General features: G+C 37.8%; 1 long non-coding RNA gene across 1 annotated transcript; it reads left to right on the forward strand.

Moving 5' to 3' along the window:
* The first annotated feature begins 7,347 nt into the window (after positions 1-7,347).
* On the forward strand, positions 7,348-18,078 carry LOC115615630. Its single transcript, XR_003994110.1, has 3 exons — positions 7,348-7,442; positions 8,981-8,983; positions 18,045-18,078. It is a non-coding gene; the product is annotated as an uncharacterized LOC115615630 (long non-coding RNA).
* The last annotated feature ends 3,200 nt before the right edge of the window (positions 18,079-21,278 follow it).

The raw sequence follows: 21,278 nt of genomic DNA on the forward strand, positions 1-21,278 counted from the left end.
CTGGGGATAAACACAAAGCACAGCAAAGATAAAAAGCAATATAGATGTCTCTGTTCAAACTGGACTTCTTTAAGTATAACCTGCTTTTGGAAAAACAAATCAGGTCTTAAGAAATCACTGCTACGTGTCTGAATATAAAGACTGCCAAAGGTAGTAAAATATTTGCAAGTGCCAAGTCCATTGAAACTGTTGTGCAACCAGGAAGTATAGTTCAGCAGGAAGTGAAGATACAGACCTGTCCTTCAAACATGAGGCTAATCAGCATGCAGAATTCAGCAGCAACAAATTCTTAGACCCCTGAATAACATCTGTGCTTGCAGATCAGTGATTAGGTCAGAATAACCACATATCTGGAGTGGCCGTTGCAATCACAGTTTTAGTCTCCCATTTCAAAATAGCAAAGGAAGTCTTTGAGGTGCTGTTTTATTCCAGACTTTGGAAACAACACAATAAACAAGGGAAAATGTCCTTTGACTTTGGGCTAGAGAGTTTTCTATTTCTGTTTCTCTAACTGTAATCCTAAGGACTCACCTGGTCTCTTGTAGCCTGAGAAAAGATGTGTCCTCATATTCTATAACCTGACTGAGAAGTGATGCTCCTTGTAACTTTTTCAGGCTTTGTGGTTATTGTGGAGTTTTTTAACACCATGAGATAAGCAGCATCCCCTAAAAGAATGAGAGATGGGCTTCAAAACACTCTGTCTCGTTGCAACAGAAACAAGAGTCTGAAGTTTCTGTGTCCAGCATGAATGCCTTAATCATACAGCTATAAAGTAGACAAATGTCATCTTGTCCGGTGAATAATTATCCTAAGTAGAATACCTTTTAAGAGAAGAAGCTGCTAATCAGCAAGTACAGTTGCTGATTGAAATACAGTTGAAATACAGTTAAGGGTATTTCAGAAATCTGAGCATCACTCGCTCTAAGTGAGATAAAGTGCAGATTTGAAAACAAGAGTAACGCCTCCAAGAAAAAATATCTTTATTACAGTCAGACATAAAGTATTTATACACCTGTCAGAAAAAAAAGAGGGGAAAAAAACCCACCCCAAGTTACCAGCATTCTGTAAAATCTGACATACTTCATCTGAGAATTGGGATTTCCAAGACTGGGCACTACAGGTGAGAAAGGCAGGATAATATCTAACTTAGCATGAGACCATGGACTAGGTGTGAGTTATGCTTTGAGCAGTTTAGGTGTTTTGGGATCAGAACTCTCATTTTAAGAGTACTATTGTTGTCTTGTTTTTCTAAGCCTGAATACTCAGCAGATATTATAAGCATTCTTATGATGAATTATTTCTGGTTTTTTCCCATTTATAAAATATGTGAGAAAACCAATTTTGGTTATAAGACAACTAAATCTAAATTGAAGTAAGCAGTTTTAATATGTTTTGTGTGAAAAACTCTTTGATATTACCAGTTTGTCACAATTCACAGCTTGGTAAAAGACTAGTTCCTTTTATTTTGTTCCTGTTAAGTTCCACTTTCTGGTTCTTGTATGCAAAAACAATGTTTGAAACGCTATTTGAAATACAGTAAAAGGTGTCTAAAAGGAAAACCAGTCAGGAAGTGGTCTTATGCTAGTTCTTGGAGAAGGGCAGTATGCTAGATGGGAGTTACCAGAGAGAAATATTACATAGCACCTATATAAGTCAGTCTAGATGTTGAACTGTGCCTAATTTTTGTTTGTCAACACGTCCGGATTAACATTTCTTCCTCATCTGTCCTAGTAACACTTCAACTCTGACCTAGATGTTTTATAGGTATGTCCTCTGTTCTTACTCTATATTTCCATAAGGTAGTGCATTTTTCGCTAGTAAAATTACATTGCAAGTGACCCCATCTGTGTAAAAGCCATATATTTGGTTATAAAAAGCAATAAAACTGCCAAAGATAAGGTAGAAAAAAAAGATATATTATGTCTGAAACAATAATATAGCAGGCCTACTGACATTATGTGCTTAGGAAGTTTATTCAACCACCAGTTGAATATTGTCTAATTTTATCCTACAGAAATTATTACCAGCATATATGCAAGACAAAATCTCAGTCTGAATCTAAGGTTAGCATTTAGAAAACCCATGTTTGAACTCCTTGATGGAATATGATAGTCCAGAATAACTGGTGTGCAAGAAGGAATAACACCATTAAGGTGTCCCATTTTCTTCTGTTGCTTTGAGAACTACAGACCCAGCTACTGTGACTGTGAAGCTAAATCAGTGCAAAATTGGTACCTACCTCCACTGGGTGGCAGCCCAAGCTCTTCTTAAACCCGAAAGCTTTCTCTTTATATGAAACTCCCCCCAGCATCACCCTCACATCTCAGCACTTTGTAAAACTCATGAGACTTTACATATAGTGAGTCAGGTATTAGCCCCTTCATCCTCTGGGGCTCTCTGATTACCTATAGCAGGATGGTCTCTCTTCTGCTAATGGCAGTTCAAAATGCAGTTTCCATATTGTGTTTTAATTAGATTGTGATTAGATCAAGCAAACTGTTTTTTAAAATGAGGATTCCTGAAATGAATACCTTCACCATGAACACTCTTTACTGACTGAATTCATTGGAGACATTTAATGGGTTTAAGTAGCCTATCTGGAAATTAAAGGGAAAACTATGTACTGTCACACATAGCCTTGTACTTTAAAGCATGCTGAAGCACCACTGAAGAAAGTGGATTTTTACAGCAATAAGAGATAGCACTTTTGATTTTTTCTTCTATGAGGCTTCTGCCTGTGTGTGCAGTCATTACCGTTGTCAGTTCAGCTGTAGTCTTTCTAAGTCTCAAGAACAAGAGTCAGGGTCCCATTCAAGCAGGAGAGGGACCTGTGTGCCTCTCCTGCTCTGCCTTTTGTGACACTGGTGAGAGATGTACAGCTAGGATTCCCTCCTTCCAGCCAGCAAGAAACAAAGGTCACAACTGCTTCAGATGGCAAGGATCCCATAGTCTTTTCAGGATGGTAAAGAGAAATTGCAGTGTCCTGGCCATACTGCATAGAAGTAAATTTCCTTTAGGTACCTGAAGTCTTTCTGGACTTTTTGTTGTACACAGTTTAGTTTTCTTTACAGTATTTTTAATGGATTTTACAAAGAATTGCTTGGCCTTACAGCATATATCACGTTTTAGTGACTGTTTCACCACAAAAGAGCATGATACAAGAAAGAAAATTTAATAGAAGTCTGTTAATTTAAGATAGGTAACTTTGGGTTATTTCAGGCCTTTTCATAGATTCTGTTAGGAAAGTTTGCACTGTTTGCCTCCAGAGGATATATAAGGTAACAGACCCTTTTTTTCTACAGACAGGCCCAGTAAACTGTGTATCACTGAAATAAACTGCTAGGTTTGGAGTTTGACCTGCTTTGATCTCAGAAGTGTAAGTCAGTGTGCTAGCAGCTTCAGAGCTGTGTCATGCAGAAAGAGGCATTGTACACCACTTCTCAAAGCCTTTTCCACCTCATAGACTCAAACCCAACACCTGAGAGATTTAAAAAATCAAACCCAGGCAAGAATTACCTAGTAAGGAAAAGGATAATCTCAGAAGGAACCTATCTGCTCTTTAATCTAGTGCATTTATATTAAAGTTAGTGACTCAGTTTGAGAACCTAAGAATTCTAGAAATGTTTTCTGTAGAGTTAATCTGGAGATTTGTGCTGAAGCTGGTGTTTCATATCGGAAATATAAATGAAAATGAAAGTTATCTTTAGTTCACAGGGTGAAATTTCAGTTCTGAAATAGAGACGTTTCTCATAGAGCTGTTCTCAGGAGGTTTTTGTTGTTGCAGCTAAGCTGCAATGAAAACAACCTCTTGCACTAGTTTTTTGCTCTTAACAGATGGGAAGTATCAAAGGCTTCTGCGTCGCTTTCGTGATGTAGGCTGCCTCAGAGCCCAATGGCCCTGATAGTGCAAGCTGATGTAGCTGATTGTAGCCCACCAGGAAAGGCAGAGCTCATCATACTCCCTTCTTAACTGCACAGGAGATTTCTTATACCCAAAAGAGAGATATGTCATTCCTAATTTTAAGGAGTGGTGCCATGAGCTGTGTTAAAACACAGCCAGAGCAAACTGCAGACCATTCTCTAGCAGCAGAGACCACCATGGCCGTACCATCAGCAGAGACTGCGCTGGCTCCTTACCACGAATGCAGAACCTTCTTTGGCAGCTTTTGCTCAGCTTTGCACAAGTTATCTGAGGGTTTGTGATCACATTTGTGATGGTGATTGCTGACAGCATTTTGAAGGAACTCGGTCCAAACAATAGAAGGATTGTGGAGGAGTTTTCCTAAGAGTGAAACCTAGACTGTAACAGAAAGGAGAGTGAATGCAGACCTCAGCTTTATCTCTGGATATTTCAAGCACACTTGACATGTTTTCCACGTAGACAAGTCACTTAATACCTGCAATGAAATAATGCAGCACAGTAAGGGGAAGAATAACCTTTCCATGCCTGTTGCTTTGTAACGTGATGTGCTGTCAGAGCCTGCATGGAAACCAGCTGTACAACGTGGTCTCTGCTTGCACGTGAGTGGATCTCTGTCCCTCACCTACCTCATGAAAGAGGGCTGTCAGAGTTAATATTTGTGAAGTGCTTCACAATTACTACTTGACAGATGCCTAAATGTGGAGCCTGGTTAGTATAATAGTGTAACTGAAAGGACCTGAACAGAACCAGTTTTGATTTAAAAATCTCTTCTCTCCCTCAGCCCTCTCTGTTTTAATGTTCCCATCTTTCCATTTAATCTTCATCTCCTACCTTTTGGTTTTTTTTCATTGCCCCTTCTGGACAACTGTTTTTGGGAAAGCTTTTTTATGTATGTCTCTTTCCCTTGCTCTCTAATAGATACCATCATCTTTTAAAGAGCAGCCACTCCCTCCCTCAGCTAAGTACTATCTTGGCAGGCAACTGGAGAGGAGGAGTCTTCTTTAAAAGGCTTTGAAATTGTGTTGTTAAAAAATATATAAATAAAGCAACAAACCTTTTAATAGGGCTTTGAACAATCATCCCTTTCATTCCCTTATGTCCTATTGTGCTTCTGGCTTTTTTATTATTTTGTGTGCATCAAAAAAAAAAACCAACCCAAATGTTTTATGTTAAGCCATTAAGAGTTTATTTGGGTTGAAAATAAATAAATAAATGTGGTGCTAGCAGTTGGGACTGTGGGCACATGCACAGTTGCCTGGCAGAGGCAACCTATAGGAGGCACATCAGAAGGTCAGAATATGCTTTAGTGAAAGACCAGAACAAAAGCATTGGCAGCATTTGTTTCTGGTTAAGTACTTTTGCATGAGCCTGACTACGGGAGTGGTTTTCCCAGCTTTTATCTGTTTCAAATTCACCTCACTCTCCCTATAGCACCACTCCAAACTGTAACTCATGGTAATTACATGGAAAAGGAGGAAACATGGGATTTTTTAAATCTTATTTTCTTTTATTTTTTTTAAACCACCTGATGGGATCATGTGACTGGTTCATAATCAATGTTGCTCCTGATTAGACACCTAACTAATTGGGGTTTTTTGCATGGCCTGCCTAGATTTTTTGTGCATTTAGATTTGTTTTTTAAGTCCTGTGCCTATTTTGTGAATAGCCAGAAAAAGCATTTTGCTGCTTTCTTTCTTTCTACCCCTTCCCACTTCTGTTTGCCAACTTTGCCTGTTATTCCCTGAGAATTCTGCAGCAGGCTGGTGACTGCAGCTAGGGCTCCTCAGTGTGCATGATTAGTATTAGTCTTACTTCCTCTCATTTCCCTGGTGGAGCTGTTGAGAAGAGAGAGGAGTCTTTGCCATTAAAGGCATTATTAGGTTTTCATTTTAGCTCCCACGTGGCCTACACTGGGCAAATCAACATCAAAACTTAAACTTTATATTCTTCTTTCACCATGAGACTGAAGTATATGGCAATTTTTGAAAAGCACACATATAGACTGCTGTTGATATTCTTAAAGAATTAATAAATTACAAGAGGTAGATAAGAGGAACTTCTGAGAATCTGAGCTTGACTTTGCCATCTCAGTTTTGAGACTCATAAATAAATGCAAATGGAGCCACTGACAGCCCAGATCTCAGAAAATGAGGGGAGAGTTGTCCATCTCCAATCAGGCTCCAAAGGAAGGATAGTGCCTAATGGGTGTCCGTCAATGAGTGCCATTTTATGTGTGAGACATGGAATGTCAGGTTGCAGATGACAGAAAGAGCTTCTAACACATGTAACCTCAGGTTCATCAAAGACACTGGAACAGAAATGTACCCACAGCACAGAAAAAGTGAACATGAAACTATAACACTGTGTTCTCTATAACACAGTGACATTTTCACTTTTTGCTCTTTTGCAACAGTATTTCCTATTTTAACAACAACAAAGAGTTGTCTCTCAATAGTATGAGAAAAAGATTATGATCTGAACTCAGTTTTAAATGCTAGACTCCTTTAATTCACATAGTTTGGTAGATTTCCCTATAAAAGCAAGGTCTACCTTTCAAAATCTAGTTACAATATCAGTAATAGAGAAGAAAATCAGCCTTGATTTTCTCTTACTCTCAGTCTCAGTACACTCTACTCTTGCATACAGCCTTCTGCATGCTCGTTCTGACCTACTCAAACCGAGATACTAGAGCTCAGAAAAGGCTTAAGAAGAAGACCAAACTAAGGTCTTTCCGGTCCATAAAACAGGAATTATAAACTTTCTGACTTCATTGTGATACTGTGAAAGTAATCAACCTACTGTATACTGCAGTATTTTAGTAGGTGATTATGTGTTCCTGAGATACAGATAAAGTGGAACAGTGAGGTTATTGGGAAAGAATATATGTATGCTGTTTTCTAACACAGTACTAATTTTAATGAGATGAGAAGAGCTTATAACATAAACTTGGAATAAAAATAAAAAAAATATACAAAGATCAGTGAAAAATTTCCTATTGGGTCCAGTGTTTTTTAAAGCCTACATTAAAAAGCAGGAGTAACTGTTTTTGACAAGACACAACTGCAGACCCTGACCGAAGACTGGGTGTTTGTTGTGTACTAAGAAACAGTTGCATTTGTTTAAAAATCCTGAGAGTTACTTAGGCAATTCTATTTGCCACTTCATTTACCATTCATATTTTAAAGGCATTGTTTCCAAGTATTGATAAAAGAGATACAACAAGGTATTTTAAGGTTTTGCGTATTTTTAGAAAAAAAATTACATTTAATTAATTATTACATCCATCTAGTTCCAAACCCCCTGCCATGGGCAGGGACACCTCACACTAGACCATGTCACCCAAGGCTCTGTCCAACCTGGCCTTGAACAGCGCCAGGGATGGAGCATTTACCACTTCTTTGGGCAACCCATTCCAGTGTCTCACCACCCTCACAGTAAAGAACTTCTTCCTTATATCTAACCTGAACTTCCCTTGTTTAAGTTTAAACCCATTACCCCTTGTCCAATCGCTACAGTCCCTGTCATAGCTGGAATGATCCTTATTCCTGGAATAAAGATTTGGAAGAACATTTATCACAGACCTGTGAAAGCTTATAAAGGTATTTCACTTGGGATGATATCAGAAAATACATTCACACTGCAGAGTCAGACCACAAAAAAGGAAAAGCAGTCCAGTGTTTATTTTACAACATAATGGCACCATGTCTCGTGTTTCCCTCTCATAAACATACATGGCAGGTGTTTCATAACACCTGTCTTTTAGACCTTTGAAAGCACAAGAAAACATATTTACTAGGGAGTTGCAAAAAAATTTAAATTAAAAAAAAAAAAAAAGAAAAGAACAAGGCCAGGAAGGGCTGCCATAACAAGGAAGGGTGGTTTGGATCGGATGCCAGAAAGAAGATTCCAGTGCTGGTCTGAAAGTTAAAGGATGAAATTACAAAACAATCAATAACAATTTTCCTCTTTCTACATCTGGAAATAGTTGTTGTCTGTGATTTATTGTAAGTATAAAGAAAAGCGCTGGAGTGGCTTGATGTGAGTGGAGGCCTGCGGCCAGTACTGGAAGCACTGGGTCTATATAGTACTTCTCTTCCTAAAGGGAGCTGAAAAAGACATTTCTGCTTCTTTGCCAAAGTGTGGCTTTGAGATTAAGAGTTTTCAAAGAATAGGTGGGTTTAAAATAATAAGAATGGACGGGGATGGTTTATGATTTTAGGAATACTTGAAATTAATGAACTGAAATGCAAAATCCAAAGTTTCTCTCATGTTTAGAGCACCCCCAAATCACTTTAAGAATTCAGTTGTATAATCAGGCAAAAGTAATAAAGCTGGGCCAGAATTTCCACTTTGAGTTATGGAAATACTGAAGACTTGAAACTTGGGTATGGTTTTTATAATTGAGGCCTATTTCTTTAATGAACCAAAGAAAAAGAGTTGCCACAGGTGGTTTGAATTTTGATGGGTGTGAAGTAGGGTAAGTCACTGAGTTTCTTTGTCTTTTTCTGTGATGGGTCTAGCAGACTCTGAACTAGCTTCTGCTGCTTAACCTGGCTCCAGGGTTCCAAACCTAGATCCTATGCTAATTCCAGATATTCCCTTCAGATCTCTTCTGGAAGAAAATAAAAGTTATAGTGAGGAAAATACCATGTAAGGACTATTGCAAATGCACTCAGTAGACTAGAATGAAGCTATGCTTAGAGATGATAAAGCAAATATAGCTTAAAGTTAAAACAGAGGAAAAGTAACACCCGCCTCCTCCTCCTCCTCTGCTCACACATACAACTTGTTTACAAAAGTGCCTTGTAGTGACTGCTGGTGGTGTCACTCCGTCCCATGCCCCAGAGCTATCACCGGGCCTCATGGGAGATGTGACTACAGCATCGGACATGGGACTGTTTGTTCACTCACTTTCTGTGAAGAGAGTTTTGAACTGTGTTTTGAATAGACAGCATTTTCTTTGTGTGGTTGGTAAATAACACAGAGCAAAGTTAGTCAGCAAGTTGCATAGCTTCTGCATTCTGATTCTTTGGAGCCCTTTTGTACCAAGCTTGACAGGATGTTTTTAACAGAATGTGATCTCACTGGGATACCAGAGGTAAGGAAAAAAGTTATTTGGGCTGTTGTAGAATATTATGCACAGAGCAAGCAAAAGTACTGCTCTAAAATGTCTCTTGGAAAGAAGATGGTTTCACAGTGATCTAGTCAAAACCTTGTTCAGTGAAAATCTATGTCTTTCACTCCTTCGTAAGTTATAGGAAGTCTTCATAAGATTTTCTATTTCCCATTTACAGAAAAAGACACTGATTTGCAAATCTCGGAAAGATTATGTACTTGCTCTAATGCGTTGAGCAAAGGCCCAGTTCTAGTGAAAGAACAACAAAATGCTTTCTTTCTGACACAGAACAGAATAAGCAGATCAGATCCAGTTGTTCATCCAAGCCCTAGAAGCAGCAGTGCAAGAACTGGAGCTGTGGCAAACCCAGCAAGACCAGGTGACAGCGACCTTCTGGACACCTGCACTCCATCAGGAGGTAAAGGTAAGAAGGAAAAGGAAACAAACCGGTATCAGGGTGTTTTCTCGGTAAGGTCATGTGCAGGTTTTCGTCGCAGATGTTAAAGCTGAGGCTGCTGCTTGTGTTTTTGCTTGGAGGTAGAGCAAGGGGGCTGCGGTACTCGGGGGTGCGGGGCTGGGCGGGAGCCCCCTCTCCCTCTGCTGGCCAGCGCTGGGGAAGCTCCTGCGCGGCCGGGGGGAAGGTATTGCTTGCTAGCGGCTCCCCAGAGTTTCTTCAGTGTCTTGCTCGTGGTTTTAAGCACTGACAGCCTTAGGATGTAGTGCTGCAAGGTTCAGCGGTGATAAAAGGGGGAGAAATCCGAGTCTTCAAGATGTAGGGGAAGATGCATAAAATAATTTAAAAAAGGGATGTTGTTCACATATTTATTGTACAATATAAAAATACTGTAGATTCGTGATGAATATCAGACTGATTTGTTTATATTCAGGCTTTAAAGAGGTTTTTATGAAACATGAAAGAAAAAAGCATTACATAAAATAGCTTCATGAATAATAAGCATCTTGCTGTTCTGAAATTAACAATATCTGATCTTCTTTACTATGTATATCAATAGAACAACAAAGCTTCATTGTTTTTGTGGTCAACAGTCATTATTTTTTTCCAGCCAGTACAGGTGACTTACAAAAAAACCCTAATGATTTATTTGGAGTCATAGATAAAGCAGTCAGAGGAAATGAGGTTCTCACGATATGTTAAACTGTTATTCATACCTAAAGACTTGCATAACAAAGAAATCTAAAAATAGGCTTTCAAAATTGGAAAGTTTAGAGTGTTGCTGGTAATGAGAGTGTTCTTTGGTAAATGATAATGGAAAAGTTTGCTCATTTACTTATGACTAACTGGAGTTGCTTTTTACTGTGGGGCACATAAAGAACTAGAGATTTGTTTTTTCTGGTGACCAATTAGGAAGTGGATGCTTTGAACTTCATTTAGCAGTATAAAAGATGCTGTGAGCAACTCACTGCTCCCATCACCAGTAAGACAGGGTGATGACTTTGGTTTGACAAAGAATATACAGTAATACTTTTATAATGTCAAACTTGCAACTGTACTTTGATTCACTGGCCTGTGGCAGATAAGCTGCAACCTCTGCCTTAATTAAAGCAGGTGTTTTGTCTGAAGAAGCTTTTAGAGACAAGTGTGGTCTCTGAAGCAGAAGTCTGTCAAAAGGTGGTGACTGAAGATGAATTCGTATTCAAAACTCTGGTATTTGTGTTGCAGTGATACTTCTGGTACTCGTCACAGGTCAGATGCTGAGTATTGTGCAAAACCAGATTTTATACACCAAATAGCTAATGATGCAAACATGAGAAAGCAGTTGAATAAATCAAGTGTGATAAATTATTCAGTCATAAAAATACACCCAAAATGTTAAGATGGAGTTTTCTGATTTTTTATCTTTCTACAGTTGTATATGTACTGTTAGGGCTTTTTAAACTGATGATTTTTCAGTGTTTCACCCACTACAGGTAAACTGCCATCAATAGCTAGAAGCTTGATCACTTTTTGACCTTCAGTCAGGCAGATGTTAGCAGGGTAGGATACAGTTTACTTTATCCCTGAATTTGAACAAGAGAGTGCAGAAGTTCAATAAAAGAAGGCTGTTTAATATTTATAAAAGTTGCGACGGAGAAACCAGTAGAGGTCAGCACAGAGTGCTGAAATGGAAGCGGAGTGCCAAGGCTTTGTGTCTTTATGCTCTGTACTTTTGATCTTTTACTTTTCCTTTAAAATGTGGTAAAGGCATACAGTGGCTTCTTAGAGTCAATATTCCTGTCCTTTTCAAAAAATAGATTAAAAATACTGGGATAATATGATAATGGCAGACCACTTAAACAGAGCAATTTACGCAACATCATGCATTTTGTAGCATGTTATAGCTTGCAGAGAGATACTGGAAACCTTATTTTGTGGAATCGTTATTAAAACCAATGTGTAACACATATTACATATATTGCAGTGACAAGTGCATCTAGCTAATGGTTATATAGCAAAAAATTAGGAGAAAAAGGAAAATTTTTAGGTAATAAATTTTCAGATACTTGAAGTTAAAGTAACAAAAGAATTTTTCTCATTTCAGGTAACAAATCTGGATAATTATCATTAAGTGTTGTTTTATAAGTCTTCTTTGTGTATATACACATATAGACAGAGAGAAAGAGGAGGAGAGGCAGACAGACTCTGTATATAAAGTTGAATAATCTTTTGTTTCACTTTTTAAAGCCATAGTTTGCTCATGGTTACTTTTTGTAATTTAAAGCAAGGAAAAGAATCACCATGTATAGTCTGTGCATGAAAAGATCCTTCAACATACGTCAGCTGCAAAAGCTCATTTCTCAAAAGCTTCTGTTCAAGCTGCTTTCTGTAGATCTAGAAAGAACGACCTGCCTGCCCCCAGTCTGTTTCCTTGTACTTTAACTAAGAACTTTGAAAACTACCTTGCTATTAAATTGTAGTTGTTGAATGTTAAAGAATTACAAAAATTACCACTGTATAAAGGTGGCATGTTCTATTTTGATTCCAATACCAACTTAACATCTGCTGTCTATGAGTTTAAGGAGAAATTTCCCCATACCTTAGAAATAGTGAATATTTGCTTAAAATCCTCTTCACTTGTTCTGCTTACCTTTCATTAGCTTCTTTAAATTGATTATGGAGGTACTGGAAAGCACCCAGCATCTCTGAAAACCAAACTTTCTTTTTATTTGCTTTAACATTCACTTAAAAGTGACAAGAACTAGACAGAGACTCTTCAGTCCTTTCTAATGGCACTTGTCTTGAATGCCATTAGTCAGATAGCATAAGTAAGTGTGACCACAGTTTAGAGGGCTTTAAGGGAGGATTACTGCAGGGGAGGGATTCCCTGATAACTGTAAAAGCTATCAGCAGTATAAACAGATGGGAGCGAGATGGAGATACCACAAACTGCTGTTGTGTATCTGACCCATGACATTTTTTTTCCACACTTCTGCCACTGTAGCATCACACACCAGTCTTCCAATCTAGTATAGCTGAATTTTCTTTTGGAAGATCTCTTTTTACATGTTTAGTGTAAAATCCTTATTTTGGTAAAGTCAGTGGAAGTCTTGATGTTTGAATCACTGGGGACACCAGGAACTCTACAGGCTTTTTTCAACATTTTTGTTTTTCCCTGAGGCAAAGGAAATTTTCAAATAACTTCATTTATTTCATAACAAACACAAGGTCCAACCTAACAGAGCAGCATACGAGTGATGGCATGTTAAATGACAAGTTCCAATTCGAGCCCAGATTTCTTTTCAAAGGTTTGAATTCAAAGATTCTTATCAAAGATTCTTGGATTCAATTCCGTGATTCAATTCAGTTCAGAACTGATCCAGTTTGTTCTTCACTTAAAGGGAAAAGGAGAAACAACTTCTAGCACTGATTTCTCTCATGGCTTTGACTGTGCTTTGAGATAATAGACTTGAATTCAAAAGTCAAATCCACCTTCTTTCCCCAGGTAAACTTCTGATGCCCATGCCCTTTTGGCACACAATGTTTTCCAATTGACTTTTTCTCACCTCATTTTCTGTTGGTAAAAAGGGTGTGAGAAGTTATATTTTGCTGAGCCATAGTGGAAGTGTTCATTTACAGTAACTGATAATTTTTATTAATTTTGTTGTTGGGAAGGAGGAGTCCTCAAATGCTTTTCTCAAAAAGTATTACAAAGGTTGAAGTTAAGGTGGTTCTAATACTCAGTGCTCTGGTTTTAGTCAGTCAGTGTTGAATTCCACAAGTCCAAGTATTTCCATTGCTTTAATTAAGTTTGTTTACATGTTAAATTTGATGAACATCTGATCTGCTTTTTTTCTGTAACATATGGGATATAAACCCCCAAAATTCAGAGACCAAAATAATGTTGCTGGAAATGTGTAGTTCAGTCGAGTATAATGTTATGCTAGAAGGTTGTTATTCTTATCTGTGTCCAGACCAAAGACAGAAGATTATAGCAGAGCTGTTCAAGATTAAGGAGCAGGTCTATCTTAACACTGAAGTCCTCAGTCTCTTGGTAGATTGATGTTTGATATTTGCTTGATTGTGGTATTACATGCATATATTCTTACAGGTACACTAACATTATATTCTCATTTTGTCCTTCTTTTCTGATGTTTTTATTTTCTTTTTTTGATGGCTTTTAAAAACTGTTCCTGCAAAGTATCTATGCATAGTTAAATTATCCTACCATTATATAGCTAGGTTTTATGTTTGTTTAAGTCAGGGATAAATTTCTTCATTCTTAGTGTATGTGCATACAGGGGTGACTTCCATCATTTTGGCATTACCTGATATAGAGGTATCTGTCATTTAACTATAAAGCTATGTGTTCTGTTCAATCATATTTCAAAAAACTGCAGGCTTGTGTCCAGGTGGGCATAGTACTAATTCAGTCAGTGGTGATCTATAATCGAGATAGCGGCACCAGTGAAAATCTCTTTATATAAACCTGGAATCTATGGCATTTGCACCAGCAATTGAATAAATTATGGTTCCTTACCTTTATTTACATTATCAATTTGCAGACTGCAAAATAACCTAAAATAATTTAGATCAAATAAATTAGAATGATAAATATGGTCAAATAAATTGTAATTTCAAACATTCCAGAGGGAGAAAAAATAATTTTCACCCATTTCAGAAATAAAAGTACAGCCTAAGGAATCAGTATAATTCTGGGAAATGTACTCTATATAATCAGAAAACATCAATATAACAGTTTAATTTTTGGTGGTTCTACCATTTTAAAAAAGCATATCTATGGAGGCAACTTTGATTCCAAGGTGCTTAAGGGATCAGAAATGGTGTTTTTTCCCTGACTACATTAGTTTGAATGGTATAGCTGGGTTTGCCTTTTTTCAATTTATCCTGGAGTTCTACCGAGAATTTTTTACCTGTCCTTTTCACTGTTTAGCTCAAGTCAATACTAGGCTTTTCTTTTTCATGTCCTCACTTTCTTATATGTCAAGAATAAACTTTAGACTCAATTCTCTTCTTGCTATTCTTTATGTCCCACTGAAATCAATCGGATGCTGAACTCAAGTCTTGAGTGTCTTATATCTCCCAGTAATATGAAAAATCTGTTTGTTTGGGGTGGCTTGAGGCTGGAGACCTGTAGTCTTTATATTGTCAGCATTAAACCTAAGGTATAGGTGGATTTAAGGCTTTCTAGAAACTCTAAAAATAACTTCTTTTTCGTAGAAAATTTCTCAATAATTTCTTCTATACCTATATGTTTCTAAGAGGTCAATATTCGTACTATCTCCCTAACTTTATATTAAATAAATGTGAATTCGGTTTTGTAGTACATATTCATGATTATGTTTACAAGCAAAGTAATTTCTGAAGACCTTTAGGATTTTAACAAGTCTCTTCTAAAAGCGAATCTTATGCTTGGCTCTTCTCTACAAAACAAACCTTTTATGAGCAAATTGTAATACATCAAAAGATTTTTTGTAGTATGGATTTGTGCTCAATATACTGCAAAGAGGCAATTAAGCATAGGTTTCGCAGAATAGAAAATGTTTAGTACATAGTCTTATTTTTCCTTTTATCCTTTAAGGGCAAATCTCAATTTCAGTTGTATGCAATAGGTTTTCCCAACACTGTAAATATATTTGATTATTCTTCTGGGGTTTTATGTCGGTCCGGAAAAAGAAACGTGCCTTTCTGAAAACTTTTTACCTATGTTCATATATATTGTATTTTTAGCAATACACGCATGTTTTATATCTGTATATATATATGCATAAGAATATATGCAGAACATTATGAAATTTCTGCAGGAAAATACTACTTGGGAACTCATTAATATCTTGTACGATCGCAACAAATTCATATTGACATTAATTTTGTTCCAGAAATGAAGATGTTAAACTTAAGAAAATGTTTAATTGAAATGAGATGGAATATGGATAAAAGTCTTTAAAAAATACTAACTGCTGCTTTAAACAGCATGAAGCAGAAACACATGTCATTTCCCATGAACTTGATTCACAGAAATATTTTATCTATTTTTCACAGTAATAATTTTATTAGTAGTGCTCCTATACAAGTGTTAATCATGTGATTGCATGTGTCAAAAATATTCCATTTTGCTAGCAGATTTATACTACTTCAGGGAGAATGTATGAGTAAAGATTTTCTGGTAGCTTAATGTTGGTAGTAAAGATGACCGCAGAGAACGTGGATGCTTATACTTGCTACGCTTACACCAAGTTCTCTTACAAAAAAATTAATCTGGTAGCATAGATTTTAATTCTTAACTAACCTATTGCATTGTATGATGACATGACTGAATTGACTGGATTCGTGGTTAAATAGAGCAGGGGATGTCATCTGCTTTGACTTTAGTGAGGTTTTCAGCACAATCTCCTACAACTTCCTCATATTTGAGTAGGGTTGTTATGGAGTTGATGGATGGACTAGTAGAAGAGTAGAAAATTGGATGAATCATTGGACTCAAGGATGGTGGCTAATGTTTCATGCTCACCTTGATGTCTGTCCAGAAACCCGTCCTGTTTAGTAACTTCATAAGTATCTTGGTTGACAGTAAGTTAAATATAGTATACTGAAAGCTAACAAAGCACTTGACTATATCAATGGCAGAATAGCCAGTAAATTAAAGGAATTTGTTACTTCCCTTTACTTGATAGTAATTAGGCCACATCTAAAACATTAAATTCAGTTCTGGGTACCTCTGTATAAGACAGATGTTGATCAACTGGAGCACATTCGGTGAAGAGCTACCAAGATGGTTGAAGCAGGAGCAAATGCCCTGTGATGAGACCCCAAGGAAGCATGGCTTGTTTAATCTGGAGAAGAGATGCCTGAAGTAAAAAAATCATGCTTAGGCAGAGCAATCCTGAGAAAATAATAGTGTTGCAGCTTCTGAAATAACATTTTCCTGTAAGTGAATAGTGCCTCCTGCCTCTTAAAGAAGCTCACCCATTCCCGCGCATGAGGTGAGTTTGGGTTGTTCAGGAGCTCTAATGAATCTCCAAATGTTGCAAGAGATTCCCTTGCAGTTAGTCAGTAGACGTAGTTCTGCAAGGGCAAAGTACTGTTTTCACAACGAGTAATAATGGAAAACATACAAAATTGACATTCCATATGTAATTTGATGATTTATCCAGGTCTCTGAACCTCCTGTGCTTGCTGGGAGGATTCTTCCTGAAGAGCAATCTTTGTCATCACTCCTGGGATGTTGCAAATTTACTGAGTAGAGGTGTTTGTCCAGGATGGTGAATACTATTAGTAGGCAACCAGTGGCCCATGAATTCTGAACCATGCCTTGGTTTGATTTGATGGTGCTCATACTCTGGTTTCAGACTTTTCCCCTGAAATTTGATGTGAATATTTTTGCTTAGGAAGAAAGAAATGTCTCAAGGTAGTCATAAGAAATCTGATGCATTTTTGTTTGGAAGTGAAAATAATAGAACAAAGGGAGTGATTGGAAGATATTTGTAAGCCTGTCTTTCCTTATGCCAATTCAACATGACTTACAGTGAGGACATACGGCTAAAAGGAAAGGGTTTGTGAGCTATCTTAGGTCATTGGTAGAAAATACTCTACTTGGGAATGTGGAATACATTATAATTAATCTTTTACTGTGTGGATTTATACTCCAGAAGATATTAGGAAGTGTCTGGGAAGATACCAATGTGATCAGCCCTGGAATGGGCACCAACAAAGTGGTACCACAATGTTCAATCTGTCCCAACCAGATATTCTGCCATTAGGCCAGGGAAAACACCTCTCCTCATTTGCTTCCTTCTGATTGCAGAACCAAATCTGACATATGCATTGTATGTTTACAAGTTTGGATTGTTTTCCTGACTCAGGCTGAGCTGATCAAATGCAGAACTACCCAGCAGGCAGCACTGATCACAGGACTTGTGTAACCATTCATTCTATTTCTTCTCTTTTTCCTTTTCTACTTTTTAATGTTTCATTTCACCTCTCTGGTTAACTCTTTCCTGCTTCATACTCCTCCTAAAAAAAACAGCCTGTCCCACTTTCTTTCCCCCTCAAGGGTCCCAGCTTTGCTATGTCTCTTTGACAATTCAGTATTTCTCACAACATTGCTGATGTACTTGTGGCCTTGCATAAAATTTCTGCTATAGTTGCCTGGCCACTGTTGGCCTTGCATGACTGGACTCACCAGAAGGTCCTTAGTGGTGCCCTTTGCTATCTGCCTGTGAAATCCAGCCATTCTTCACTGCGCTATCTATAGAATCACAGGATCATAGAACCATAGAATAGATAGGGTTGGAAAAGACCTTAAGATCACCTAGTTCCAAACCCCCTGCCATGGACAGAGACACCTCACACTAAACCATGTCGCCCAAGGCTCTGTCCAACCTGGCCTTGAACACCGCCAGGGATGGAGCACTCACAACTTCCCTGGGCAACCCATTCCAGTGCCTCACCACCCTCACTGTAAAGAACTTCTTCCTTATATCTAATCTAAACTTCCCCTGTTTAAATTTGAAGCCATTACCCCTTTTCCTACCACTACAGTCCCTAAGGAAGAGTCCCTCCCCAGCATCCTTATAGGCTCCCTTCAGATACCGGAAGGCTGCTATGATGTCTCCACGCAGCCTTCTCTTTTCCAGGCTGAAGAGCCCCAACTTTTTCAGCCTGTCTTCATACGGGAGGTGCTCCAGCCCTCTTATCATCCTCGTGGCCCTCAAGATTATAAAGATCAACAGCTTCTTGGTTTTTTATCTCGCAGCAGTTTCTCATTTTCTGTTCATGTTTGCATGGGTAGTCTTAGTGTGTCCTGTTCAGTTAGTTTTGACTCCAGACAGGGCCCAGGCAGCAGACTCACTGCTTTCCTGAGCCCTAACACCAATAGCATCACCTTTAGTTGATGCTATCAGTGTACAGTAGCAGAAATGAATTTAATAGTAATTGGTGTAACTATGTAACATCCTCACTTTCAGAAAAATAGTAACACATTTATATGACTTGTCTGTTTTAAGCATTGAATTTAAAAAGTAACAGTGCAGTAGGACAGCCATATTTCAGGACTCTACATATGTTATTTCCATGACTATGTGATCACCAGCCAGCGTTGCATCTAGGGTAAGATGCAACCTGGAAATGAATAGAAGTGAGTGCATGTTCTCCTTGATGTGTTTTCATTCCTGACCCTCACTGATTGAGATCACAAGGCAGCCAGTTACTAAAAATCTGTCAAGAAGAAACAGAAAATGCAGCACATCCTATTCACCTGTTTATATAACCTTTTGACTAACACTATCAGAAAGGCATCAGGTTTATTCAGTGATTTCTGGAGGTCAGATTTCATGAGCAACATGAATGAGGCACAGTGGACAATGCTGACTAACGATGAAAAGATAATGCTTGTTCTTGTAGTGCAAATAAAAAAAGTTCTAGAGATTTTTGTATGGGTAAAACCACTTCTGTTTCTGAAACAACATTAGAGGTGCCAAGAATTTTAATGGAATTATACAGTTGAAATAAGATTATATTCTTGGATAGCTTTTGTTTCATTGTTAAACCAGGGATCTAACACTATCCAATACTCCAACAAAAATATATTGCATGTGGTTAGTTTGAAACCTCTTTTATAAGTGCTGCTAAAGAGTTGGCACCCCTCATTTAATCAGCTGGCAACCTGAGAAGTGCATGTACAAGTTCTACAACTACATCAAAGAATGGCTGAAAAAGGACAAACTTGAAATTCTGATTTCCACAGGTTTGAGATACAGTTGATTTAATAACTAAAGATGGGATCTTGGAGTGCCAGTGTTTTATCTAGGGACTCATTTCACGTGGATGGACTGTTCTTAGAGTCCTTTTTTGCTGGTCTGCTCCCATTTAGCCCTGGATATTTGGTTATTCACATGTGGTGATTGTGAAAGAAAAAAACTATGGCAGATTAAACCCTTCTATAAGGTGTTTTCTGTGGTATGTAGCCATTGTTATGTATATAATCAACAGAAATATAGTGAACATATTAAAGGTACTTCAGTGTGAGAAATCAGTGTCATGTACAAGTGTTATGACTAAAGATCAGAAATGCTTTGCTTATTTTTGTAACTTAACAGGATGCAACTTTCCTTTCTGTTTACCCGGACTGCAAGAGAGAAGCGGTTTTTTATTAAAACTTTTCATTAAGCTTTTTAGTATGGGGACATTCCTCAAACAAAGGTATACCTGGAGCCTAACAGATTCCATCTCCAAAGGAAAAACACATCCTATTCTTAACACACTAGAATGAAAGAGTCAATATTACTTTAAATTATCTACACTTTTGCTGTACTATCAAGTAGTTTTATTTAGCTGAATAAAAAATGGTCCTGAATCCTCAAAGTATTTCTGTGAAATAAAATGTATGTTACGCATGTACAGTGACAGAGGGAAAGGAAGAAGCAGAGATTGCCAAGGACATTCTGAGAACATTTATTGATTGGAAACAAATCACTGGATTTTTTTTGCTTTGTTTTGCTAGGGTTTTTTTTTTTTCTTCTCCATATTACATGAAATGGTCTCTGTCTGGGTGTAATTTTTACTTTTTAGTGCCATCTGCACCTGTGGCCTTTGGACTTAATGTTTATGACAGATGGACTGGACTGTGTTTGCACCATTTAGTGTATAATCCTTCTGTATGTATCTATGCCATGCTCGGCAGTGGCACTGGCCCAATGGGCATATTTATTAGTGCAGACTTCCTGTCTGCTTCCATTGTTCTGTTGCAGTGTCCTTTGAGCCTAATGGACCTTGCTTTGTGCTGGACCCTCCTACAAAATATTGTTCTTGATTCATGCCAGATTATCTGTTGCAGACTCTCATGTTTTCTTTTTTTGTTTTTTTCTTTCTCTAACACATTTGCCAACTAGAGCGCTTTAAATGGATCAATTCCATATTGTAAATTCTCTTCCTTTCCTCTCAGCCGGCAAGCCTCATTTTGGAACAAGCTTGCTAGCTTTGTTTGTAAGTATTGAGATGCTTGATAAAAAGGAGAACTATTTCCTCTGAAAAACGACTCGTCTCAGGCTACCTGATCTCCAATTCTGCTGGAAACAGAAGATTTTCCCAGCGAAGCGATGGCCCCTGTAAAACAAGGTGCAATAAATATCGTCCCAAATGGAGGAGCCTGCTGGTCCAAGGCTGGCAGCCTGGAGCTGTGTGGCACATCTATTCCTGCTGACTTCATCATCAGCACTGTGTGGAGGGTATGGGAAAAACGGCAGGCTACTCTTGCACAAGGATTGTCACCTTCTGAATCAGTAGAACAGCAAAAAAAAAAAAAAGCAACACTTAGGCACTTGCAATTTTTTTAGTTTTTTGAAGGTTTGTGAACAATTGAGAGAGAGATCATGATAGCAGAGAACAATTTAGTATTCTTCATTTATATCATGAAATCATGAGGTTGCCTCTCTTAATTTTTTGTGCCTATTATGGAAATGTATAAAATGAACCTCACAGTTCAGCTGTAGTCACATAAATTAGTGGCAAATTTCAAACAGATATTTGAGAATCAAAAGCACCTTTTTGTAACCACCATCATGGTATATTCCTAACAGTTAAAAAGGATTTTAAAATGCTTCCAGAGAAAGTAATCATGCCCTTGGTAAACCCTCTATAGAAAGAATGATCACCTTTATAACTTCTCATGCTACATAGCAAGACTGTGCATTCTGTGCTCATATTATCATAATCAAGAGAAAAGGTAGCATGCACTGTACCATACACTTGGATTCTACTGGGAATAGTTTCTGGGGTAGGTATAC

Source organism: Strigops habroptila, chromosome 1 (assembly GCF_004027225.2).
Source record: "Strigops habroptila isolate Jane chromosome 1, bStrHab1.2.pri, whole genome shotgun sequence".
Classification (NCBI taxonomy): Eukaryota; Metazoa; Chordata; class Aves; order Psittaciformes; family Psittacidae; genus Strigops; species Strigops habroptila.